The sequence below is a fragment of the Bombus fervidus genome, chromosome 16 (genome assembly GCF_041682495.2).
Source record: "Bombus fervidus isolate BK054 chromosome 16, iyBomFerv1, whole genome shotgun sequence".
In the NCBI taxonomy this organism is placed as follows: domain Eukaryota; kingdom Metazoa; phylum Arthropoda; class Insecta; order Hymenoptera; family Apidae; genus Bombus; species Bombus fervidus.
Window position 1 is genome coordinate 4,525,701 of NC_091532.1, and position 27,820 is coordinate 4,553,520.

The following is a 27,820-nucleotide window of genomic DNA, read 5'->3' on the forward strand; positions in this document are numbered from 1 at the left end:
ACGCGTCTTTGTAACGTTTCTGTTCCCCCAAATCCTCTATTACGCTAAATATACTTCGTCGTATATTTATTTTTTATTCTTTTGTCTACTGCTATTCGTACATTTTTTTCGAGAAATTTCTATCACGAGCAGGGGTGGCCGACCTTGCGAATAATCTAACAGTCCCTGGCGTCTCGAGAATTGCGATTCGCGACGATCGGAGGGAAGATAGGGAAGCATATTTGTCTCCTCCGAGGTATCGATGTTTATCGAGTAGGCGTTCGCTCGTTCTATCGTTTCTCCTATCGTCGGTTCTTTGTCTCCTATGGTGCATGCATCCCCCTGAGTCGTCTCATTGAAATTACCCTGGCCATAGTCTAATTTGTACCTTTATCCACTTTCTTAAAACAAGAACGAGATATTAGATCAAATTGTATATTACGCAAAATAACAGTAAGAACGTCTAATAAAATTTCCTCCGTACCTGTTACAGCTTCTATCATTTTTTCGATGAATTTACAGTAATGTTTCCGAGACATTTTCCTTTCATACTCAATATGGTAAGCATTCGCTGAAGAAATATCCGACTAAAATAACGAACACCAATATTGTTACTAGACCGCACGTGCGTGTGCTCGTGAGAAATTTAAAGACGAGAGAACGCTCAGAACGCACATATGGAGAAATAAATGAAATATTCAAAGTGCGGCGGAGTACTCGTTACAACATTTAACGTAGGGAACAAATTTCCTCTTAGACTTTGTTCGCAAAAGCCAATCTCACCGCGTCACCATATTCCGCCGCAAAGCGACCATGAAAATTACGAAAGAACGAAATCGTTGGAAATTCTCTGCTGCAGAAAGCAACCAAGCGTTCGAACATCTTTCGGACGGCGCTTTACGATCCTTAGCTCGCCTATCGCCTATTATCTTCTTTACAATTATAGGACAATAAAACTGGGAAAACGATGGTCGAGCCCGAAAGCTGCGAAAGCCGAACGAGGCGCGCCACGATACCCGAACGTACGAGAATCTAACGAAGAGAATCGCACGAATCGCCAAGCTCTCTCGCGCTCGTTCCGCCCCGATCTTCGGTATTCCAGCCATGTGCAGACGGTCGCTTGTAACTTACCCCCTGTTAACCACATCGCACCCCCTATCCTCTATCCCCTCTATAGACGGGCGGATAACGGGCGGAATTCTTATTGCCATCCGGCGGTCGGATCGCTATCGCAGCGGCGAAATTTACCGGTCCCCCGTCGCGTTACCTTTCCGTGACTAAGCCTAAGTTCGGTGTGAACGCGCCCTCAGGATTGCTCTTATCGGTGGCGCTGCGCCGTCGCGGCGCTCGTTTTCCACCCCCTTCGGCTTATCTCGACCCTCTTTAACCGGCGATTCGTTCCCTTTCCCCGACTACGAAACAATACCAGCCGGCCATCCACAGCTAAAAAGGTATCAAAGTTTTTAGCGACGGCAAGAACGACGCGAAGGCCTCGGCAATAGCGTGGCAAGGCACGAATACCGAGGAGGAGAGAAAGCAGTGGGGAAAAAAATAGAAGGGAGGGACAGGGGATGGTGGTGAAAGGGGGAACGGAACGGAACGAAACGAGAAGGGTTGCGAAGATTCGGAAGAAGCGGGAGGTGGTGGCGAACTGAAAGAACCAACCCCTTGATAATGCAGGATACGCGCACCCTACAGAACTCCTGAAAGACCCGTTAGACGTTGCACGTACGCGGAACGATGGTTACGTGGTGCGTGGATGGTTAAATGTCACCCCCATCGGCAGTTCGAGAACTACTTCCCTTTCGAAAGGAGGAGAAGGGAAGGCAAGGGAACCACGTTCTGCTGCTTCGGTTTTCTATTCTCCTTGTTGGTTCCTGCAGCTCTATGTTTGCTTTCTTTCCATTCTTTTCCTTTCTTCTCGTTTTCCTTTTTCTTTTATGGTGGAGCGAGTCTCCGACGCCTCTTTCGCGTAGTCTCTTGGCCTGGTTCGCTTCCAACTTCCCATTGTTGTTCCATTTTAATAGGTTCTTTGGTCCAACACTGGTCTTACCAGGACGAACGATCGGTTTCAAAATTTAATTGAAAGTTGTACGTTCGTTGTTGTTCCTTTCGCTCGTCCAACTTCACGCAAATTCTTCTATCAACAAAAATTGAGAAATCGATTAATCAGAAAATATTGGGATTTATATGAAGAACGAAGGTGCAATTCTAAATTAAATTTTGAAACCGTTTGACCGGACTTGGTAAGGTTTCTTCCACTGTTTTTAAAGAAAGCTTTGTTTTCTCTGTGATTCTTGCAGTTCTTTATGTATCGTCTTTTACTTTCCTTTCCCTCCTCTCCTCCATTCTTTATTTTTTTTTTTTTTTTTTTTTTTTTTTAGTATGAGGCAGTGAGTTCTGCTTCGAGTTTCTTGTTGTTTTACAGGTTCGCTGGTTCAGTATCCTTTTAGCTTGTTCTTTTTTAATGTTTTAGCGCGCAGTGATCATTTTTAAAGTACTGTTCTCTCTGTGGTTCTTTCGGTTCTCTATGTTTGGTTTTTTTTCTTTCCGTTTTTCACCCTTTTTTTATGGGGAAGTGAGTTCTGACACCTCTTTGGCGTGGTCCTCTGGTCAGGTTTACTTTGAGGTTTTTGTTGTTTCGTTTTATAGGTTCCTTCGTTTGCTGCTGTTCCCTTTGCTTGCTTTTCTAGTGTTTTCAGCGTGTGATACACATTTGTAAGGGTTGTTCGGTTAAATACGAAACTATGCAAGGGATGAGTTCTTCCTCCTTTTAGTCGATGGTTATGAGATTTGACCGTTGGTTAATTAAGTTAGGAAAAACCTTTTTCCCTTCTTTATTTGTACCTTTCTATATACTTAACGATTATTCTCGAAAATTGCTTGCGCAAATATGAAATACAGCCGGGGACAAAATCCAAAGGAAAGAATGAAAATTTAATCAGCTGCAGCCTGAATCGAACAAATCGGAACGACGAACAAATTTAAGCTGCAAATCGTTCCATCCAAAGATTCCATTTAACTTACTCGTTTCCGATTTGACACTCCCTGAAAACTCCAGTCTTTTCTTATTTAAAAATTCAAATTCACCTGTATTAAAAAATAAAAAAGGAAACATGCGCTTAAGACGCAGATCTAAGTAACGTCGTAACTCGTCGAGGTTGTCCCAAGGTACCCATAAACCTCGAGGGTAGCATCGAAGAAAGATGGAAAAGATCGAGACGTCGACCGTAGAGCAGAGCATTTTCCGACCGAATGGTCTCCACGTATCGTCCGATTCATTTCGTGCGCGGGCGTGATCGAAGAATTTACGGCGATTCCGATGTCGTAACTCGCTGTGTAGCAGCGGCGCGTGGATGATGAGCAGCGCGTTGAAATTAAAAGCGAACAATTGAGTTAGCGAGAGCAACCAGATTCCTCGACGTGCTATTCCAATGCTATTTAACCGCGAATAAAGCGGCACGATTTTAGCTCGCCGTGATACTTGATTTTGCAAGTTTATTTGAATTACGTTCGTGCGTATGAAACGCGCGTCGTTAACGTTGAAAGTTGGAAACCGATACAGACGCGGATATCGTACGTGTTGCGGCCTTTTGCGATTTTGCATTGCGAGATAGGAAGAGAAATTGCGATCGTCCGTACAGCCGTTTTGCTTTGTTTCCTAATTTCCATTTTGTCTATCGATTGCCATATCGTTGTACCGCGTGATATCGTACAATTTAGATTTATCACGATGATCGTTAAATCACGATCATGGTCGTGAACGAAGGTAGATCACGACCTTTCTTTTATCTCGAGCGATTTATCTCGAACGCTTCCATACAGTTGGCGTAAAAATATAAGCGCGTTAATTTACAATTACGCTACGATTTCTTCGTATAGCGGAAATTCTTTCCTCGATATCGAAAACACGAGATCATTCAATTCTCCTTTCTATATTTTTTAAAGAGTATTTTAAAGAGTAAAGTAACGAGATACCGCCACTTGATTTCGAAATCTTCCTTTCAAAATATTCATTCAACGTTCCTTTAAATATTCATTTGATATCGTCGATATAAAATATACAGGTTATGCTATGCGCGCGGAAAAAGGAAACAAAGAACAGGTACGTTCTGTAGCGATCAGCAGCGATCGCGAGAAATCACGAACCCCTGTGAAAGATCGCCGTGATTGGCAACGGACGTGTGATCGATTCGCTCGTGATTCGCGTGTAACGGTTCACGCCATCCCTGCTATCGTTGCATCGATATCGAAAATCGGATTTTTAGCTGTCGTTAACCTTTAACGTATTGTAGGATTTTTGTATTTATCGATACATCTGTTTGCGATGGATTAAACTGGAACTAAATACAGTAACACGTGCTATAACTAAGTGATTCTCCAATCTGAGAACAGTCAACGTCTCTTTACCGGGTCTTCACCCGTCAATCGTTCACCTACTTTTCTCATACCTTACGCAACAGCCTAACTATCTTCTGTATAAAGCTGTTGGAAATATATATAGCGGCACTTGACATCATCTAGCCCAAATGTGGGTGACGCGACAATCAACGTGTTAAACATCCCTTTGTTTTTTCTCATAGCCCCACCACGTCCGTTTTTCCGCCAAACTATTCGACCGAAGGACCGACGACACATTAACGAGCCGCTCGGTCCATCGAAGTTTCCAGACTCTTTTGGCCTGTCGGCACTTAGGTTTTCTCGCGATATTGTTCATGGTTCACCCGATATTTCTTAGGCCATCTGTCCACGATAATACGGTATTCGCTGCGAAATTCGCCAATCGGCGAGACGTTTATTTTCGCTCGAATGCTATTCGAGAGAAAATCTGAACTTAACTAACTCGTGGCAAAGATCGCCGCGGGAAAGCGGAAAATGAAATTGCATTTTGTACGAAGGAAAGTGCGAAGAAACAGCTGGTAGAGTAGGTCTAGCGTTGAATAAACGCGGAAAGAACGGAGAGAAGAGAATATTCGACATGATTCTAAAGCGTGAAATTCAACAAAAGAAAGTCTCGCAGCCACTTTCCATTACTTGGGAACCGCTTTGTTCTTCTATTCCGCGACAGTCGATGGCGGGAGCGTCGCGTAACCTCTTGCTTGGCTAATGAAAGCGACGTTTTCACGAGAAACGTTTGGATTAGCCGGATCTCTCGGACAAAAGCTCGTGACGTTTTAACGCTCTTATCGTTTCTACGTTGCCGGGTGCAAGAAGGCGGCGGTGTAGATTCGCATCTTGGATGCAAAGGGTTGCATCGACCTTTTCCAATTACAACCAACCTCCGACTGTCGCGTCTAATCCAAAAAGATCGACGCGTTTGGAGAAAACGGGATACGTCGATACGCGTTCAACTTGCGACGTTTATTCCTTTTTTCTTTTTTTCTTTGTTGTTGTTTCCTGTGTCACGTAAAATAAAAAAAAAAAAGAAATCGAAGATGAAAGTAAAAGGGAGGGAATTTATTTGCTAACACTTTGATCACGCTAATGACAGTTTAGTTCCGAACTTCAGCCGTGATTTTCCAAGACTCTCTAGATTTTTTTTTTTATTTTACGTGACACCTGCACCAGGATGTGTCGGTTAAACGTTTAGCTAAGAAACATCGCGACATTTGCTCGCTGCCTCGCGCAAAATCTAATACAGTCGACCTACAGAGCGTTTCAGCTGAACCACGTCTCTTACGTATCGGCTTTCTTTGCGATTGCAGGAAAGAGCTTGTCGGGACAAAGTTGAACTACTCGAAAAATGTGACTCGAAGAATCTTTTCTCAAATTTATTTTTTTAGAAGATTTCAAAGTTTAAGGAATTTTTTTGCGGACTCCTATATTTTTCTATTCATCAATTGACACTTTTTTTTTCCCATTCTCGATACAAAGACACGAAGTATACTGGTGTCTGACAATGTTCAGTTTGGAGGATACTTAAACATTAATTTTGTAAAACTCGACGTACGAAATACAAGGAAAGATACACGCAAAGTGATATACCTGTGATTATGTTCCCCTTGACTTTCGTGCACTGCATTCGATGAGATTAAAATCGAAATATCTTTTAAATTATATATTTTCCGACAAGAGTACCTTAACGCTTTTGCATAGAAAACGAGGAGTCACTTGCACCGATGTAAAAAGGTCTGGGAGTTCTATTTGGAAAAATACCGATGAACTCGAAATCTTCTTTAAAAGAAGAAAAGAAAGGAAGAAGAACCAACTGGAGAAGAGCATTCCTTTTTCTTTTAACTTCATCCCGAGAAGCTTTTTCATACAATCGTAAATAAGGCAGACGTTTCAGGGTGATCTCATCTAACCGAGACATCCTGTATATATCTCGTATTGGCATACCTATACCTATGTCCGGAAAACAAATACACAAAGTACGAAATTAGTAACTACGTGTTTCCTCGTATTTCATACGTCAGATTTTCCAGACTAAAAGTTAAAACATCCGCGAACCTAATTAAATTTAATTTAATTTATTCGGTTGACAACTCATTAAGTGGTATTGACAAAATCCGCAATCACTCGGTTGCCAAGACGAATTAGCATATTTTAACAATTATACGATCGAATCCACCGTATGGCCTCTGCGCGCCCATCTATGGAAAATATTTTCTGTACGACGTGCCTTGCCGCTAATAAAATTAAAGAATGAAACAGTCGTTTCGTTGCAACTGAATTCTAATATTGTAACAACCACGCATACTCTGCGCGTTCGACGAGTATACTCGTCATCGCGTACTTTTTGCCACGCGTTTTCAAAGCCTCCAAAGAGGCCAAAACAGCTAACTGGTTAACTTGGACTGGAAAGTTCTTCCGTACGCGGCGCGTTCTTCGGATTCGACATCGACAGATTGTCGCTTATTCGGGTCGACGCTGCGCTCTCTAGTCGCTTTCGAAACGTTGCAGCGTCATTTTTCGCGGCGAAATCCGAAACGCGAGAGAAAGTCGTAGAAAATGCGGGAAAATATTTCGGACATTAATTCGTTACGCGTACGTCGTGTATGAACAGAAGACAATTGAGAACAGAGAGACCAGAAAGAGATTCGAACGGAATGCTTTGTCGTAGAAATTCTGTTTTATTTAAAGAAACAGAAGCTGGAGCTGCTCTCGTTGATCGGCAACGAGGCCAGTTTCGACTACTCCAAATTCTCGGCAAAATACGATCAGCGTCGAGCAAATGTCGAACATACTCGAGCAATAAGGCGACGTTTAAAGCTGCTTAATTGCGATCGACGTAAAACGACGAGGAAGAAAAAAAGGAGAAAATGAATGGAAGGTCCGGAACGTGGCGAAAGACGTTCCTGAGGGACGCAGGCAGCGTTCGCAAAGACCAACCATAAGGAGGATCCTCTTTTATTTAACGAGACGACGTCCTCGAACTCGCATTTCCTTGCGAAATTCCTGTTTCCTCCGCTCCGCCTTTGGTCTGTCGAGCGTGCGCTGTCTCCGCTTAACGCGCGTAGACTGCCACGTTGACGGTCATCGATGACGTTGCTAAATACTTTGAAATGACTAAAATTCTGCAACTTGGATCCAACGGTACGCTGTATTTCGATCTATCGTAGAGCGAATTACGTACACAGTGACGGGCGAAACGAATCTACGAATTTCTAACTTTTTATCGGAAAAGCGATATCTACAAGAATTTTAAATAATATCGCGTATATGACGAGAGAAAATTGTACGGTATACAAACACAGTCACGTAAAAATCGTAATAGTATTAGTTGAAATTCTGTGAAATACCGCCTTTGAAATATAACGTGAAAAATGTATCCGGCCGGAAACCTTTGCACGTCAGCTGAATAAAATTCGCGCGGCGATGAACGTGTTAATGCAATTTGCCAGCGACTTTATCTGCTTGGACAGTTGTTCGGCCAGAAGGACGCCGGTTCCCACGAGGGAAAACGTCTCAACGACTGCCCTCGCAGGCAATAAATTGACGCTGCTCGAATCAACTTTTGAATTACGCCTCCGGAGAGGGCACAAGAGTGAGAGACAGAGAGAACTCGTTACGGGGGATGACGAAAATCCTGTTAGTCGCGTTGCAACGCGTAATGAACTTGTCCATGGCGAAAAAGAACGGCGTTTGCCGCGTGGACGGAAATCGTTGCCTTTCGTATTCGATTTACGCTCGTGCCGCGTTTCAGGCAAACGGTCTCGTGGCTGGTAATTAAAAATCTCGTGATTCAATGGACGCAGGAACGTCGAGGTCTTCGATCGAGATGACAAATGATCAGGTTAAAGAGCTAATGGAGATGATCAACCGGAGGAGTTAGAGCAATTGAATGGGATTGATAGTTGTATAAATATCTACATTAGGTTGCCGCAGATGGAACGTTGACGTTTGATAGACGTTCGATAGAGTTTGATAGTCGATGCAACAACATGGCCTTTTAGGTTTGCTCGGGATATTAAAAAAGATATTGGGACAACGAAGACTGTTTAGTTTGAAGGACATTTTGGCAGAGAATTTCGTAGAATTCGTCGTACGTAAGACAAAGAAAACAGGAATATAAAAGTACAGCGCTACGTCTTTCCTCGTTTCTCGTAGGATATTCCACGAAATTGAAATATCTTTTAAACTGACCACTTTTCGACCATGTTATAGCAATATTGTTTTACGAGGAACGACGAGAGGGTGTTAGAATTTGATCTTAAAGTTAAGATTAATAATCTGTGGAAGACACAATGTTTATGTTAAAATAATATTCAGTGATGTTTATTAAACAGAACTACAGAACCAGATGTATATAAGCGAGTGATGTAATTAATTGTTGATTGTTGGCCAGTTACTCTCAGACTAGACGTAGGTAGTGACCCATGATCCCTTAAATATTTTAAACCCCACTCTCTATACAGTAATGAGTATGACCTGTGTAAGTGTCCTGTTCAAATGCCTGTGTAGGTGTCTGTGTAAGGGTATTGTGCCTATGCGTGAAATATCGTTGTATTCCAATAATGGGGAAAAAAGTTCACGTCGAACTACGTACTCGCGTTCTTTTCCTCTTTCACTTTTCCTCATATTTATCGTTTAGGCGAAAAATGTCCGCCGTGCATTTTAACTGCTGACCAACTTCTCGCAGCTACCGTGTTTGCGCGAAACCGCGAGAAACTCCATAGAATTACACGAAATTTCTATTACGTGGAATTCATCTGGGACGAATCATCGATGATCGAGACGAGCCGATCGTAGAACGATTAATCCGCGAGGCTGTAATTTCCAATTCCCATGGTGAACCTTCCTCGTGAACAACCTCCTCCGTCGAAACTTGAAACCTCGAAAAATGACAGCCAATGAAAAAAGGACAATCTCGGAAGAAGCACCTCGTGGCATCGATCGATGGAAAAATGAGTCTACGAATGGAGAAAGAGACGACACGGACGATCGGAATCGCGCATCTCACCAGCGAATACATTATCGATACCACAGATATATGGGCCGATTTCGTATCGGCCGTTGCTCCAGCGATCCGATAAGTTTCGCAGTTGAATCTGCGAAGTTAAGCGGATTGGCAGAGCCGGGAAAGGATTGGCCGCCACACGCCCCTAACTTTCGGGCCCGTCGAGCTCAATCTGTAATCCGATATCGATTGAATTCCCCTTCGATTTTTTCCTCTCCCTCTTCCTCCCTCTTCGCTTCCTCTTTTTCCACCCTCTTCTCCCCTACCTCTTTCGCGTCGCCTCGATTTTTTCCTATTTTTCTCCTTTTCTTCTCCCTCTCTCTCTCTCTTTGTCCTGTCGTTCTTTTTTTTCTTTCGTTCTCCCTCCTTTTTCCCCGCTTTTTTCCGTTTTTTTTTTCGCTGGTTCGACAGCGCGGTTGAACGACCCCCAACCGACTGTGTCGCGCGCGGCGTCGAACGTCGAACGCGGAACGAATCTCGTTCCGTCTCGTTGCGACAGCTGTTTCCTTGCCTCTAAATCGAATCGATCCAACCTGGATATATCCGCGTACGAGGGTGAATTAATTGATACCGGGACAGGAAAGCGTGAATCGACTAAACGGCCACGCCGCTGGGCCGAGGATTTTAGCGACAGAGGCTGTTTAATGCGATTAATAGCAGAGGCGGGCCTTTCGATCGACACCGCTGAACGACGGATTTTTCTCGACGTTTTTGCATAGAATAATACACTTCCGTTAAAATCTCTCGGCATATCTTTTATTTTTATCGCAACTTTGCCACTCGGTGTTCGTTGTAAACATCGACCTTTTCCGCGAGAATAGCGCGACCCTCGCATTTAGCGAGAAGTTTTAGAACGTTTATTTTATTACGAATATTAAGTTACGCGCGGCTTTTTCAACTTTTTCGATGGCACGACGCGCTCCAACTCACAACTTTCAGCATATTTGTTATTTTCAATGAAACTGCAGTGTTTGGCATCAGTCGCGATCGTTGTATTGCACGCGTTATTGCCAACTTTTTCCTTGCGATAATCTACTCTAACTTGTAACAAGTTTTGGCAAATATTTTACACAAATAATAATAATAATGATATCTTCAAATACGCACAAGAACACCTGTCTGGCTTTCGACCTCGAATAAACCACAAATAATATGCAAAGACATTGAAAGGTTCAATTCCTTGCAAATTCCTTGTTCAAAACCTTGCAATTAACCAGAGCTAATGAAATACAATCTAAAAATGCCACTTGTAATATCTTCGGATACTTACGAAGAGACACGTCCGGCTTTCGACCTCGAATAAATCACATAAAATAAGAAAAGATATGAAAACGTGAAGACCACGAGCTTGCCGTTAGTCAAAGCGTATGAAATTGTAGCCGAAGATGGTACTTAATGGATCCGCAACATCCTTGAACGAATTTTGCAACGAAGTTGATCGGCGGCATAAAATCAGCGTTAAAAAAAACCTACATCCCGTTGCAAAACACGAAGAAAGATTTTCGTTCGCCCCCGTTGAAAATCCGACGCGAATCAGCGCATATTAAATCGACGTCTGTGGCGAACGGTTGTGTCGTCGCTTTTTTGACTTCCAATTAAGCGATTGCGAGTCGGCGAACGTCGCTGGCGAGCGAGCCGATCGTAAAGAAACGGGAAATATTAATTAAAGACTCGTCAACCTTTTGCTTTCCTTCTGTTTCATAAATTCTCACAATTTTGCCGCCACCAGGTTTGTAAAACGGCTCACCTTGAGACGTTGCGTAATCCTCTGGGCGCATTCTCAACGAGGTAAAGGCGCGTCTCGCTGGACAAACGAATTTATCCAGGCCTCGATTATTATGCAATTCGCTCGGATGCGTTTAAATAATGGCGGTTGTGTATCTTTTAGAAAGCGTCTCCGTGGCCATTTATGCAACGACGAGCAGAACGTGTCGTCAGCTGCTCGTATTCGTCGGTTTTACGACCAACGTCGTCCACAGTCGCGTTTTCGCATCTCGTTGAAAGTGAAATCTTAATTCCATCGAGCCGCGCTTTTCTCTGGCAAATAACCAGACTTTCGTTAAAAGGATTCTGCCGTTCCAACGCAGATTTATGTCCGCCAAAACCGCGATTGTTTCTTAATCGTCGAGACGCTCGTATAAGTAAGAAGTTTATTCGATTGATTTATTTAAGCAATTTGTTCCTTTCGCGGTTGTAAGATTAATTTCATGTGATGCTCGTTTATCGAATAAACGAGTAAACTACGTATCTGTATCGATTAGTATTGCGCTAAGATAATATTTATCGTTAAGACAAATACTCCGAAGAAGAGATAAATGTTCCAAGGTTGGTTTATTATTAATCAACGAGTAACAATTATCGATAATTATCGACAACAACTGCACGATTCTCCTATAACTTGGTAGACGGACGATTCGCATCAATAACATTGACGGAAGATTAATGTTTCACGCTCGAACCGTGTCTCTGATTGATGACGTTTATCTGTAACGTTTATGGATTCGATGATCCCTTCTTCGTGCCTGATAATCGAATTACACGCGTATCGTAATCGATACGACTGCCCTGTCGTTGCTCCGTTTTCATCGGATCTGCACAAAATTTATACTTTCCCTATACAGAAAGTGAATTAGAATGTTTACGATTTTCATGTAATATGTTGCTTTCAAGTTCCCTATGATAATCTCTTAAACTGTACGTTCCAAGAACACGACGTATTCTGAAAATATTTCCAACATCTTGACTAGTAGAATTTATCGATAATCGAACGTTGTTCGACGAATTTTATATAAAATAAATATCTTTAAAATAGATATCGAACAGATATCTTGGCAAACATCGATCGTGTGCCCACAAGCTACAATCGATCGACGAAAATTCATTGATTGTACGTGTAAACTTGTCACTCGATCGAAGAATATTTTTCATTGTTTCAAGTTTCATATTTTACGGATCGTTGCGAGTGAAGCTAAATTCTAGACTTTAAGAAGATTTCAAAAATGAAGAAACGATAGTTGATGCAAATTCGAAAACGGAGGACTAGGAAAATTAAATAAATAAAATAATAATATATATTTACGAGTATAATACGCGAAAGATTAATCTTCCTGTGACGTTACTACGTCTTTTTACCGTCTGCAACGTACCGCAACGTTTCACGACAACTTTGAAAAACGTATCCGTATCACGAACAGTTCCATCTGCCGACACCATAGCAACATAAATAAGCTGACACGGTTACGAGGTGTTCTTTGTTCCCTTTGCTGAAAGCTTTCCGTCGTCTTCCATACACCTGTCCGTGCAACGCGTCCCGTGAAAGAAGGCGAGAAAGGCAGCTCTCGAAAAATCTGTAATTTCTCGCTCACAAGGGACAGCTGACACTTGAACGAGGAGGAAAAAGGGCCATCGTTCCCGGCCACCGATAACTTTTCCCTGTCAGTTTCGTATTTCCGGTTCGCCACGCAACGAATAACACGCGCCCCACGACTCCTTCTCTGTATATTTCCGGCTTTCCCGGCTCGCACCTTACGTCTGATACGTCTACGATCTACGAAGAAAGGATCGCCACCTTATCAGATTATTATCAGCGGAATTTCGTTTTATTATCTCGTATCACGTTATTTTTGGGTAGTTGAAAGGTCGTTGATTTACGTCGATGTTCGAAAAATTGAAAGGCGATCGATGATTAGTTAATTGTCGATTTTTCTAGCAGTTTTTCAAAGTTTTAGCAAACGTTTACCGAGCAGAAGATTTATGGAAATATTTCATCCAGTTTACCTAAATATTTTCGTTAAATTTATCGGCTTCTGAGAAGATGTAGTTTTCTCTGTCTTATCCATCGAAGATTCATCGAATCCTTAATCGGTAACGAGAGATTCGAATAATTTTGTGGCTGTTGAAATTTTCACCAACGTCTAAAGAGATTGTAAGACGGATATTTAAATACTCCGTGAAATTTCGTTTAACGAATTTCATCTTCGATGAATTTCTCCTAAATCAAATCGTCCATAACACGTAATAGCTGTAGCAGAAATTTTTCAGTGTAAGAAAGGTATTTTTTGACATATTTTAAAATGCGAGATACCCGCGTAAGCGAAAGCTGCTTTTAAATAAATCGATGAACAAGATAGAAGAACAATTCTCCCTGTGTGTGATCTTTATCAAGTTGTACGATGCAACGAACAAATTTACTCCGCTAAAACTTGGTTTCGTAGATCGTTAAAAATGACCACATTTGCTAAACTTCTCCTCGTCCGAAGTCCCATTTCTAAACTCCGAATGAAGCGATTAAATGGTCGGTGTAGAAGCTTCGATCGATTCAGTTTTCAAGATGATTTTCTTTTCTTCGCGGTCTAATGCGGCATGCGTGGAAAGAAATTTCTCTAGGAAACGAGATCTTCCGCTCGGCCCGGATAAAAACGAGTTCGCGGGTCGGTTGGATACAAAAAAAAAAAAAAAAAAAAAAAGAAACGAGGACTCGCATTAGGAAGTCGAACGTGGAGCAACTGTCGAGATCTCTCGGGAACGATGATATTTATTCGAGAGCGTTCGCGGCCTCGAATTTCGCGTTACCCTAGATGGTAATTAACTTAACCTGGAATTCAATTAGGGGCAAAAGGGGAAAACAGAGAAAGAAAAACGAGAAAGGGATAAGGAAGAAACGATTCGCGTTTCCGTAGCGGACGATGAAAATGTATCGATCGTAGCGCGATGAAAAGCCCTCGACACAATTTAGTTTTAATAATGGATATCTAAAAATAATAGCCGAACGAGCATCGCGGCGAAGCTTTTATGGAAATGCATCGCAATTTTATTTCGTTATTAGGTTAGCCGTAGATCGGCGCTTCTTAAACTTTCTCCATTCGCGACCGCGTTTCTCGGCAAATTTTACGCGATCTCAGTTACAAACGTAAAATAAATATACAAGTAAAATATCAATCGATAATAAACCAGAGAAGAATCGTTTTTTGAAGAATTCTTGGTTGTATTTGCAACTTTATCGCTTATTATCGCTTATTAGGATAAAACTAAATTTAGTTTTCTTCTTGCTCTTCTTCCGTTATGTTGCACGTCCAGTTAACGACGCGATCGTTAGCCACGGTTTTGCTTATATCTAGATATCGCTCCACGTGTCCATCGATTAGATAAGTTTCAGAAGGTTTTCTCAGCTTGCTATTCGAACGGAGTACTTTCTCCAATTGCCCGGGAATTTTGAATCTGTCGCAAGACGTCGCCCACGAAACGAAGCAAGTTTCGTTCGACGTATACTTGAGCTACAAGATATCTGCGAGGATCGATTAGAACGAGACACCCTGTACGTATAAAAATTTCTTACGGCAACTGTTGAAATACCTTCGCGAAATCGCCGTGTCATTTAACACGGAAACTCCAGTGAATTTGGAAAGTAAACTTATCCACCCCACGACAAAGGAGACCGCCGATATCGTCGCATAAACAACGAAATCAGATCCAAGGGTCGACGAGTACGACGCATATACCGAACAAGAATACAGAGAAACAGAGAAAGCAGAGTCGAGATGTTTGTTCAATGGTTCGATCGTACACCGTCGGTCGGAGGTCTTAATTTACCGTGGGGGAAATCCCCTGATCCCAGGACGTTGGCAACACTGCGTCCCACCGTTATCTTCCTATCCTGTATTTTTCTTAGCCGCACGCGGAAACGACATTTCGCCCGCTTCCTCTCCATTTCCCGGCGAAACGACGCGAAACACACTCGTTTTCCCCGATCTACACCGACGACGACGACGACGACTGTTACCCGCCGGTTGGGATCGGGAATTTATTCCTCGGCTGCTAGCAGAAGAAAGAAGATGGTCGAACGTGCCAGACCAAAAGGCGCCATCTTTCGATTCGATGGCGTGACACTCGTAAATCTGGCTTATCGTCGAGATCCGAAAGATTGCTGAGCTTAGGTAATACTAAGTATGGTTTATTACTAGGACGCTAAGCTTTCTGCGTAATTGTACGTTGGACGCGTTAAAGGAAAATACGAGATGGATGATTGATCACCGGTTGTAGAGAAGAGTTTTTCGTCCCTTGGAAATTGAGGTTAAGGTAGTTCTTAGCTAACCGTGTTAGTCGAGTTGGAAGTTCGTTGATGGAAGATGAATAAATACAGCTGCTATGATACTATGGAAATAATAATGGTAATTGTTAACGTCATTTATATTTATTGCTAAAGGTTAAACGTCGATATAAATAATCGCAATAGGAAAGTAGGATGTTGTGTCGACTAGCGTAGTCGACGATAAAACGTTTAATAACCGAAGCAAATAATTCGCAGGAACAAGAAGAGGAAATTCGTACATTGAAATTGTATTTATCGAAAGAAAGAGAAAGTTATATCGCTGACATTCGAGTACATATACCGGTGTTAACGCCTTGCGACCAAGCTGGAGCCTAAAACTCGTGCCGCTGTATACGTCACCCTGTAAATCAGCCTTTCCAACTATGCCAAACCAGCAGCCGCGATCGTAAAACTCAATGCCTACGAGCCGATAGTTTACCAATAGTTTACCCGCCGAACAAGGTCTCCCATACCATAGCAGCGCCAACATTTCCAAAAACTCGTCCAATCACACCGCATCGGTCGTACATAAATAACTCGATTAGGATTGAACATAGCTTCGAGCTTCAGGGTTATTTGATCATTTCTATCCACTCGTTTGTCTCGTTTTAATCTGTCGGTCGATGAAGATGAAGTAACGAGCATAATACGTAGTCTCTTTATGCACGGTCTCGATGTGTTGTTACGTTTAAGAATAAATCATATCGTATCGAAATTTTCACAGATTGGAACGATAGAAATCGATTTGCCTCTATCGATCTCTTCGAAAGTAATTTCGGCATTAATTTCTTTTAACCAGTTGCGACCTCTTCGAAAAGCGTGTCAAGTAAAATGTGGAGTAAGCGATGATTAATTTTATTACCGAAAAGTTACTCGTCGGTAAAAGTAACGCGGAATATCGTCATTTCTTCGTGACGAGTATACTCGTCGACAACAGCCGACCGATTAATTAAGGGATGATCCAGTTAACGAGCCCACTTTTTCACACTTATCAACCAGATATCCAATGACATAGTGCGTTGTAACATAAATCGTACAACTTGCAACGAAACTTAGCCGCGAGAAAATAATCCAAATGCAAAAGCAATAGTCGAGCGTGTTATTCGATCGTTCCGTTTAAACGCGTTATCCTCCGGATGAAGATCAGACGATTAATTAACGCGATGACGTTGATACGCGAGCCAACAAACATTTCTCAGCCATGTTTCTTCGTTAAGAAAGTAGCGAGGGAAAAAGTTTCGGGGCAACGTCGTCGGGATTATGGGGCGTCGCGGCGCGAGGATCACCGTGTACCCTGTAGTACTTGGGTGTTTTACAACCACGCAAGAAACCAATGGCGGTGCCTTGCCTCGAAAGACGAAACAAGAAGAAATCCGTGTTGGCCTTGCGGAGTCTGCAAACGTGTCGAACAAAGCCTCGCAAAGCCTAACTGGCTCCGGTCAATGGAGATTTATCTCTGTTCTAGTCTGATTTCTGCAGGTTTCTGCGCTCTTAAAGGCAGATTCTCGCGTAACAACGACGACTGCGAACGGTTTTTATGAATCTTTTTAGGCTAACCGCTGCTTATTAGGGATTAGATCTTCTGGCGATGTAAATATTGGGTTGGCAACTAAATTGTTACTTTAACAAAGTAAATGATTTAGTTGCCAACCCAATAGATTGGTGTTCGGGTACAAAGGTAACATTTGTTTTATTTCGGTCCTTCTTATCATTTATTATTAATATTTTTGTAATAAAATTATTTTAATATAATTAAAATAAAATTTAATATTTTCATTCCATTAATTTAATTTTTATTTTAAATTTCTAAAATTAAAATTAAATTAGTATATATTAATATTCATAATAGTTAATTAAAATATCATTAGAAATTATACAATTATAAATTAAACCTAATGACAACATCCGCAATCACTTAGTTGCCAACCCAATAGATCGCTGTTCGGCTACAAACGTAACTTTTGCTTTATTTCGGTTCTTATCGTTTATCGTACATTATACGAGTCTTTCGATCATCTTCGACAATGTAACGAATTATCAGCGTAACCAACGAGCGTGTACACAGTCGTCGAAGTGCGGAAGCTAAGAAATTTTCTTACAGTTGGATAGTTGATGCCCAGGATCAAAGCTGTTTCTTGGAGAAAGACGTGAAAAATTGAAGTCGTGGCGTTCAGTAGAAAAATTCACTCTTTTCGGTAGATACATTCAGCTTACGTTGCTTGGCGAAATGTTAGAAATAAACAATCGCAAATTTGAGGTTCGATCCCTGGGGAGAAATTCGTAAGGAAGTGAACGAGCTCCGAAATTGACTAATCCATTGAGCGATATTATGATGATAATGTATTGAATGACAACGAACGATAAGAAGAATTGAAACGATACGAATATTACGTTCGCGTTTCAAGACTATATTCGCGTCTGGAAAAGCTCCAATCTCTTTTTAACTCTTTTTCTTTGCTGTTACACGAGAATCGCTTCTTAACACGACTACTGTCGCGGTGAACCGCGCTACTAAATTTTCTTAGAACGACTACAATAAGATAAATCCAATGAACTAGAAATTCTGAGAGAAGCCGGAGCTTTATTAATTGCAAGTTTGTTGACTTGTCGCTCGGTTGTATGCGACGAGAAGCGACAGATTCAAACCGAGTTGCCAATAGTTGCCGCGTTAAATCAAAGACTAAAAAATCTGAGAAGCGTAAAACTCGAAAAAAGCGTGGAGTAAAAAGTCCCTTGGACGAGTCTACGGGTGGTCCGTAAGTACGCTATTGGCGCACAGCTGATCGCTCTCCCGCGTCCAGAAACCGTTTCAACGAGGCAAAGATCTTGGCGGGAGCAGCGTTTAGTAAGTCCCTGGGGAATCCAATAGAAGAAAATGAAATGGCTGCGCAGAAATTACAAAATTAAATTCCGAGCATACGTGGATCTTTTTAAAACACCATGTATGTAGTTGAAACAATCTTCGCACAACTTTGTACGTACTTCCTAACAATTACGTAATTTTGTCATTATTTATTTTTCTTAGAAGAATCGTTGGTTTTAGAAGAAACAAAATTATTTAACGAGTCCCTCCGATTTGGAAACAGTTCGTTCGTTAAAAAATCCATCCGCCTTGTCGTATTGCGTTTATTTATTTCAAATTGAATAATCTAGCGTTACGTACAGTTTATAAACAAAATAAAATTATAACTAAACTTACAGGTAACTGTAATACCATAAAAATAGATCGATTCTTCGAACATTCCTCCTCTCTATCTCTAAGTACTTTATCGCTGTATAAACATTCTGCCTATTACGCTTCATTCATCCACTCACTTATTCCTCCATTACCTATTTATTCATTTTTTTGCTTTCTTGCTCGCGCTTCATTTCCCAATAATTGCGCTTTTCTTCGTTCGACTTCTGTTCCTACTGTCCTCTGTTCGTGTTACGAAAGCTTAGCAAAGACAGCAAACAGGAAACCAACGAGTGAAAAAAGAAGGAAACAAGAACGAACTAAATAATTTGTTTCGCGTCCAAATAGATCGAAACACACGAGTTCCTCAGCCTTGTCTTCCGCTTCTGCTCCCGCCCGTTTGTCCGCCACGAAATCCTATTAGAAACTACACGAAAGGAATCAGCCGGTTAAAGGGGAACGTACAAGAGCAAATGCTCGACCATCGAGCGACAAATAATTTTTTGAACGCTCGAATAAATTAAAGTACCCTGGTACCGTCCTGTAAGTGTTAAGTTGTCGTTGCCAACAGCGGAGAAGAGAGGTGAAAAAGGCCGTTAAGTGTTTTTCAGAGCGTTTGCGTCGTCAACAACCCTCGCTCCTTTCTCCGTACGCTTTTCCACTGCTCGCTTCTTGTCCCAACGTGCTTGCGCTCGAAAAATTGGCCCATTCCCTGCCTAAGTCGATTCGTTAGGGAAGCAAAGTGGTAATTTGGAGGATGTATCTTCGGTAAGATTGATCGTACGATGAAGAATAGGCAGGATTGTTATTGGATAGCGACGCAATTCCAGGTTGACAGTGAATAAGATGTATGGTACGGTGTTGGGTTTTTTCTGAAGAAAAAAAAAACTTCTAGCGTCTAGCTTAACGTATTTATGATTGTCCGCTCTGTTTGGTAAAAATAAAACGAACAAAATGGTTAAACTGTAGGATCAGAGACTAGTCTCGAAGCCGGAGGATCTTTCGAATAAAAGTCGAAGATTCTTGATCGTTCGAGTCGAGGAATATTTTACACAGGGTGGGCAATAATACGCTTAATACGATGTTTTTAAACGAACGCAGGACTCTCAGCGATCAGATCATAAATGATCAGATCTCGTTTGCCACTCAATCGCTACAGCTTGTTTATTTTTACGCTGTTGCAAGAAAGAATCACGCACGCTATGGATATAATCTCATTACGCTACCGTCGAACCTAACTATGGCTCCAGTGTCCCAATTAATCGAATAGTAAAACTTAGCCAAAACATGTCCGGAGCAGACCGATCTTTTCTGTGACTCTGTTCTACGTTTCGAGAAATTTTTAAATCAAACTGGACGCACCGTTGTTGGACCATGTTTTAGACACTGTAGCTTTGTAATTGCATATTTTATGCGGCTATATATTTTATAATACGTGACTATCGTTGCTTCGTTTCTCGCGGTTTTCTTCTTTCATTCATTTTCCTCTTTTTCGTGTATGTAAATGTGCACTCTTCTGTTCTGTATATATATTGGATTTAGATCTGTTCTATTAATAATAATAATATATAGCTAATTTCAAAGATCCGCCACTCTACGAAGCATCGTCTCTTGTTCCATAAAAAATTATTTTATGAACGAACGACGGAATTATGAAGCCTCGTCAGTCCAAGCCAAGAAAAGCCGCCTGGATCGCCCGATTTCATTGCACCAAACTTTTCATGGGGTATTTTCCAAACGTGAAATGTACTTCGATAAACCAAAAACACAATCTACCGGCTAAAAGATTCTATCAGAGAAGCGACGGCGAACGTACGTTTCGAGGACGTAAGGGAAAACGCGATCGAGACATTTTGCACGCATAATTTCCACGAAGACTGTCGTCCTTGCTTATCTTGTTTAAGAATTATCGACGATGAAAATCGGTTACATATTGACCGATATGTTTCTTCCTTTTATCGTTATGTATTTTCGCATAAGCTTTCTATTTACCTTATTTTTGAGTTTGCGTCGAAAAAAGTGGCTGTTACTTTGTACTCGGCTTAGCTACCGCTCTCGTACTTGTCGATTAACACTAGAACTACCACACCAGTCACATTCACTGGTTTAACAATTTTATTTTAAAATTCCTACTTCATGTTATATTTCTTTCCGCGATGATGTAAGGACTTTCGCAACGATAACTAAAAGAATAATATAACGAATGTTATTTCGTTTTTTATGTATTCAAACTGAAAATAATTTCGTATCGAGGCTACTTATACCAATACCAGTCAAAATGATTGGTACTCGTCAAAGCGTAAAAGGGTCTTGCGATCTGTTTATCGAACCCCGATTAACCAGATTCCTCGTTTTCTACAACTTGCCACGCGTTTTTCAAATTTTTACCGCGTATCATTCGATATGACGATATCAGTTATCAGGAAAATTCCGGATCGATCGCTAGATGCTAACACTAGAAATATCACAGCGGTCAAAATACCTGATTCTACAATTTTATAAAGCCTCGTTTAGTGATCATAGTCCCAGATGGATTAATAATACCAAAAATACTACATAACATGGAATTCCTTCCGTAAGAAAGTAATAAATCAATAAATATAAAAATATTCTACTGTTACGTATTTTTTAAAGTCCAGTCATTTTCACTAGTTTTCGTAGAAATAGCTTCGTGTTAACTATCGGTAGTTCTAGCGTTAACCACTTGCTCCAGATGCTTTCGTTTCAAAATCGCCAGCGACGTGTATACCACGTCGATAGGCATTTGTCGGAGAAATAAAAATGACGTCGGCTGACAGTCAGATCGTTCGTTTGTAATAATCTACCATACAGTAGTAGATCATTAACAAACAAAATGCTATTGTTGCCGTGAGTATTTATTCATATCCGTGTAAAATTCTTTACGTAGGACCCTACCAACGCGCCGAGCCGCGTGTTATATCGTAGCGCATGAATTTATCGGTAGCGCAAGCGGTTAATCGCAGAATTTCTCTGCCCCTAGCAACTTCGATAGAGAAATAAAGAAGTTGGAGGAAAGAAGCGATCGTAACTGGAAGCTGGAAGCAATTTAAGTCCATGCGAAGGTATAACTGCGCGAATGTCTCGAGAGATTCAAAAGCAGCCACGTAAAAATCATATCCGTAGCGTTAAAAAGATAAAAGAGATATCTGTCGAGCGAGACACTAAAGCGAGATATAAAGGACGCCAGATATCACCGCACCGCTATCACGGGCAACGTCCTGCCAGTTCGTAACCCGGCCATTACGCGAATTTCGCCGTGAAACCTCCTAATAAAGTCTGGAATAAAAGAAAGGAGCGAGATTAACGAAGAAACATTTTGCCAGAGATTCGTTGCGTGCTAAGTAAAAGTATCCCGGTGGCCATTAAGAGCGGCGTTCCGCGCGGAAACACGGAAAACATTTGGACAACCGCGGGGTCCGTGACGTTTCCGCTGCGTGTACATCTATTAACGACGCCATTTGTATGTATAATGTTCCGTTTTACCAGGCTTTTCATTTCCACTAGGATTTTCCGGCCCTTGCGCTACACAGCCTCGCCCTTCTCTCTTTCTCTCTCCTTCTCCCTGCTTTCCACCATTCTTTCGTTTCAGTCGTCGTTCAGACCACAGGAGAGAGAGAGAGAGAGAGAGAGGGATGGGGGTGTGAAATTACGTTTTAACTCAAAGCTGGTAACCGCTGACGGACACCGGAAACGGGCGTAATATTTTCCGAAACGAGGCACCTTTATGCGAAGCCAGAAACGCGTGAATAAGTCGTTTCATCGCCGTTCCACCCTCTAAAATCTCATCCTTGTTTCTACTTTTGTCCCGTGGTTTTGTCTTCCCGTGTTCTCGTCTCTTTTCGCGTTAATCATCGTCGAATTAAGCCGTGTTCCGGCTCATTTGTCCGATCAAGCGGATCTTCTCGTCCAGTTATTTAACGACGTGTCGAATTGACGAGAGAACGTAATGTTGGATGGGCTGGAATTATCGGTTCCGCGAATCGGAAGCGGATGATGATCTGAATCGCGCGATAGGACGACGTTCAAGCTGCAAATGGATAATGGATCGAACGTGTCGTAGCATGCTTTATCGCGATCCCGTGATTTTCTGTAATTTCCTTCGCATCCGAAACGATAATAAATGGAATAATCTCGCGAAGGGCTTCGAAACGACGTTATTCCCGTCTTTTCTGACAACCAGCGCGCGGAACGATCCTCCGTGTTCTTTAACACGTTCGTCGTCCAGCGTGATTCGGCCAAGTTTCCTGCGGGACTCAAATCCGACCGCCGGTACGCAGAACGTAAATAGAGCGACAAGCAGGAATTCATCGTTTATCGCCTTCGATTCGTTATAAAGAAAAGATTATTTATTTCTGAAATGGAGAAAGCGATAAGTTATCCAGCTAGAGTATTCCGAGGGATCTCATGGCACATATCTCAGGTCTTTCGTTTAGTCGAGAAGCATACTTGTGAGACGTACATCGGTGAGTTTTTCCTCCTCAAAATGTTCAGTAAACAGCGAGAAAATATATTTGAAAGTGAAGAGAGTAGGCACTATTTCTCCAAGTGCCCAAAATCACCCCAAATGTGTTTGGAATGTTTTAACGAATACCATACGATATAGGATAATGTAATGTATTATCCAGAATATAAATTAATAAAAAGTATGGTATAATGTGTTTTTAATATCCTTATATTGTATACCTTATATATAATATCGCATATTTAATTAACTCGAACAAGAAAAGCGTCACCATCCTTCGGTGACGGGGCCCCACGGAAGTATGGATATGTGCGACACGGCGACGAACGTGTTAAAATAACCTCAGCTTCCCCGTGTAGCGTCTAAATGGCCAGCGTATCGGCGAAATTTTTGTAAAATCGAACGTAAACCTGAAGGTATCGTTGCTAAGTAAACTTTCGCTTCAACGGATGTAAAACGTGGAAAAATAAAGATCGCCAAGCGAAGTTCTTTTTGCGAAAATATAACATTTTCAGAGTTAAGGCGAGCAATTTATTAAATGCTGTTATTTCCATGAAATATGCGCGTGACGATCGGCTGTGTGTTAAAATTTCGGAGCAAAAAGAATCGACGTGCGTTGGACCGTGTTTGGTTGGTTCGGTGCGTTGGCAGAACCGATGATCGCCCCACCAAACAAAGGCTATATCATTTTCGATGGTTGAACGTACCTCGACTAGCGGGCAGAACAATAAAACGTGAATCCTCTGCCGCGGTTTACGCGTTCCCAACTGAACCACGACTGTAGCCGCATTGCGTCAAGCAAAACAAGTGCAGCTTGCAACGCAGAACGCACACGTGCGACCACGATCGTGCCTGCCCGACAAAACGATCGGTAAAAATATATTCTATTCTGATCTATGTGTCGTGGCCACGAAAAAAAAAAAAAAGAAAAAAACATCCGTTTAATTGCCACGCATACTCGAAGCGGTAATCCTGGGAGATTTTGTCCCAGAAACCGTTCTGCGTTCAAGTTCGCGTATTTCGAATTTGTAGATTAAAATTCAAATCCGAAGAAATTCTATTTGGATACTTGGATTTGAATTCGAAGTTCGTCCGTCTACGTACACTTGGAATTTGGCAATTCAAATGCGATGTGGAAAGTTTGAAGGTGAATTTAAAATTCGGATTTAAGTTCGCGCGTTCTTAACGCGATCTTGAAAATTTGGACGCGAATTTAAAACTTGAATTTCCACTTCGAGCCATAGATCTGTACTTTGCAATTCGAATTTCCAATCTAATTTCCAACTTGACAATTTGAATTTCAGTTCGAAGATTCGAATCTGAATGCGAAGCTGAATTTCAATTCGAACTTCAGTTCGAATTTTAGATATCGAATTCAGATTTAACGGAAATTCGGAACGAGGACAATTTTGAATATGAAATGACGCGCGAGAAAAATTACACCTTTCTGCGAGTTTTCCGTTTCACCGACATTTCGATCCATTTGCCGTCCTTCTACCTCGCGTCTTCTTTTCCAAAGCAGGAACAAACGAAGCGAAGTTAATAACAAGTCTTCTCCAAAACAAAACGCGTACCATTTCTTCCGCTCGTATTATCCGCTGTCTTTGTTGCTCGGCTCTTCTCGAGTTTTACCAACGCCGCTGATTTTTCAGTTAAAATAACCGTTTCCCTGTGCGGGGCAAATTATCGTGCTAGTAATTTCGCGAGCAAACGAGACTAATCTTTCCGTCACTCCGGGCACGTGCAACAGAATTCTAAAAAAGCCACCTATCGGCTTGTTCAAATCTAAACGATAAAACCTGCTATTCAGAGTTGGTCGTTGAGCTAAGAAAATTGGTAGAATAAATAAAATCTGCAACTATAATAATCCACGCGACTCGTTGTTCCTCGAGAACGAGCAATTAACGAAATTCGCAATTATCTAATCGATACGTTCCAACCTCGCGCGGAAATTTAGCGCGGATTCTCTTTGCGTTACCCTCCTGCCAATAGAAAGATACGAGCAATAAAGAAAATCCTCGATTATGCTAGTAATTGATAGGATTAACTGATCGATTTATTTCTGTTTCAGAAATGAAACTGGCGCGCGGGACAGTGGAAAAGGATCGCCGATATTTCTGAAAAGCTCTACTTGCATTCGTAAAGCACGGGTAAGCTATCGAGTAATTTCGCTTATTTATTTATTTTTGCTAATGTTAAACCCTCGTTCACGATGCGTAACGCGTGTTTTATTACGCGTACGATACCGACGATAATCGTGGAACGTACGTAAGTTAAAGGAAGAAATCGAATGCGGAAATTGGTAAGCAGAATTAGGAAAATAAAAGAAATCGAGCGGAAGAAATGACGGAGGCTTATTAAGGTAAAAGAAATCGAACGAAATCCCATAAGACCGAGGAACACGGAATATTTGCATATCCTCTCGGATGGAATTTCCTTGGTAGATGAAATTTCGGTTTCTGTTCCGTGAACGGTGTAAAATGCTGGTTGCTTGCCACGGCAAGAAGCCGAGAAAAGCCGGGGAATTACATCCGTGTTATGGGATCTCGGTGAAAACGTGGGAAACCGACCGATGGGATGCGTCGACGCTATTACTGGAAAATCCTCTGACGTTCATAGATAAAGCTACTTACACGTGTACTACACTTTCGCTCGTAAATACACGGCCACTTCGTTCCATTTTATTATTACTATCATCGTTTATTTATCGATATGTGACTGTTCGTTACAGCGAGCGCAGAGTAACGTAGCACAACGGAACATAAAATTAAGTTACACACAGCGAATCGAGACGGGAACAGACCAGTTCACACGGGATCGCGCAATTGATTTTTAGAGTTACGTAAGGCGATGTGAGCAGAGTGTTTAAATGCGCTATACAACGCAAATAAAGAGCCACATGTTCCTGCTAACAACGCGTGGATCGCTCGAATACCAAAATATACGAATCAATTTAGCAAGACGTTGTCAAAGTGATAGAACGTAAGACGAGAAAATACGCGTTGGCATCGAGGTGTAGAAAACGCATGACGTAGAAAGAGGAAAAAGGGATAAAGTTACCCGGCAGGATCTAATCCGGAACTAACCGAAACCTCTAAATTCCGTATACAGCTCGAGCTTTTACTGGCGAACGAAAGGGAGCTTCCGCCATGTCTGCCTTCTGTCTTCCGCTCTATGAGCGAAACAGAAAAACAGGAAAGTCGTATCAGATTTGTTTGTCTATTTCTGAATGCTCTTTATCTTCTGAATACGTTCCGGCACGATACTGTCCCAATTCCAGTGTAAAGTCGCGGTCGAGTCGAAACGTTGAGTTGCGGATCTTCGTGCGTTTCTCCAGAATTCTCAAGAATTTGAAGACGCAACGATGCGTAAGATGCATCGTAATAGGCAAAAACACGTCAAGCGTTGTAATTGTATTACTCGTTTTAATATTTAATAAGCGAGACGATAATTTACCTAGATTCGATCTTTTTAACTCTCGACCGACTATATGGTTTTTCATGAACGTGGTTCACGTAACGCGCGATTTCTTATCGTTTTTTGGATTTTAAGAAAATCTGGAAGAATTCCGAGGTGCTTGTTACGGTTCCTAGTTTACCATTTAATCAAAGCGACGTTTTAATCAAACGTCTAAACATTCTCTTAATAAGAATAAACATTTCAGACAATGTTATGGAAAAATGGGAATTTCTTTGGTGATACGTAGCTTCGTAATAAACAAATATCGACGGAAGTTATTGCAGGATTTCACTTTAATATAAAGAAGTTTGCCAACCTTTGTAAAAGTATAATTATTTCGAGATTTAAATTTGCGAAATTTTTGAGTGGATGATTTACTATTGGGAATTATTTCGAAACGTTATTTTCAAAGATAAAATTGCAAGAAAGTTACAAGACATACAAGACACGAACAATTTACAACGTACAATTTTTCCAACGTTGGCATTTGCTTGCCCAAGGACTTGACTGGACGACGATACGAATCGCTGAGGGCACAGTGTTCACTTTCTCACCTCGTGGTATTCAGAACCGAACTGAACGAAAGCAAACGGTGTTTTACCAGTCGCAGCTTCGCAAGTAACGAGAGCCACGTAGTCTGACACCTTCGTTTCAGAGAAATTAAACGATGAAAAGCGTGGAACTCGGCGACCCGTTATATCGGCGTAGAGTTAATTGTATTCGTAAAATAAATTTGCATAAACCTAGTCGTAGTCGTAGTCGTTAGAAAATCATCGTAGTAACGTTGTATCAACGGGACCATTGAGATTTCTATGCCAACGTTTCCATACAATTATCTATCGCGAATGTAAGAGGTGAAATTAAAATTGCCAAATGCCAAGAATAGGTTTCGCGATACGCATGGGGACGCGAGCGATATGAATTCTGGCCGGCGATAACGCAACTCTTGGAGATACAGTCGTCGTCGTCAGGTTCATTTTTAGTCGTATCGACACGTGTGCATGGGAATGTTGGAATATCGCTGGCAGCGGGGCTCGTTAACAGGGCGGTCTGAAAGCGGCTGCACGACGGTTATTTTCAGCGTATTCAACGTCTTTTTCATGCACCCCTGTCCCTGAAAGGGATATTAAGAGAAATGGTCTCGAGTCCCACCGGTTGAAAAGGATGTAACCCGCGCGAAACTTGGAACGCTACTCCTCAAAGAATTTTAATTCACCGGGTCCGTATGAAAAATAA

General features: G+C 41.6%; 1 protein-coding gene across 6 annotated transcripts in view; it reads left to right on the forward strand.

Annotated features, from left to right (window-relative positions):
- The window catches only part of LOC139995386 (uncharacterized), a 223,228-nt gene that overhangs the window by 91,558 nt on the left and 103,850 nt on the right, over nucleotides 1-27,820 (forward strand). For all 6 annotated transcript variants that reach the window (XM_072018791.1, XM_072018792.1, XM_072018787.1 and 3 more), the window contains one exon: nucleotides 25,197-25,275. The gene's annotated coding sequence lies outside the window, so the exon portion shown is untranslated. The remainder of the gene's footprint in view (nucleotides 1-25,196; nucleotides 25,276-27,820) is intronic.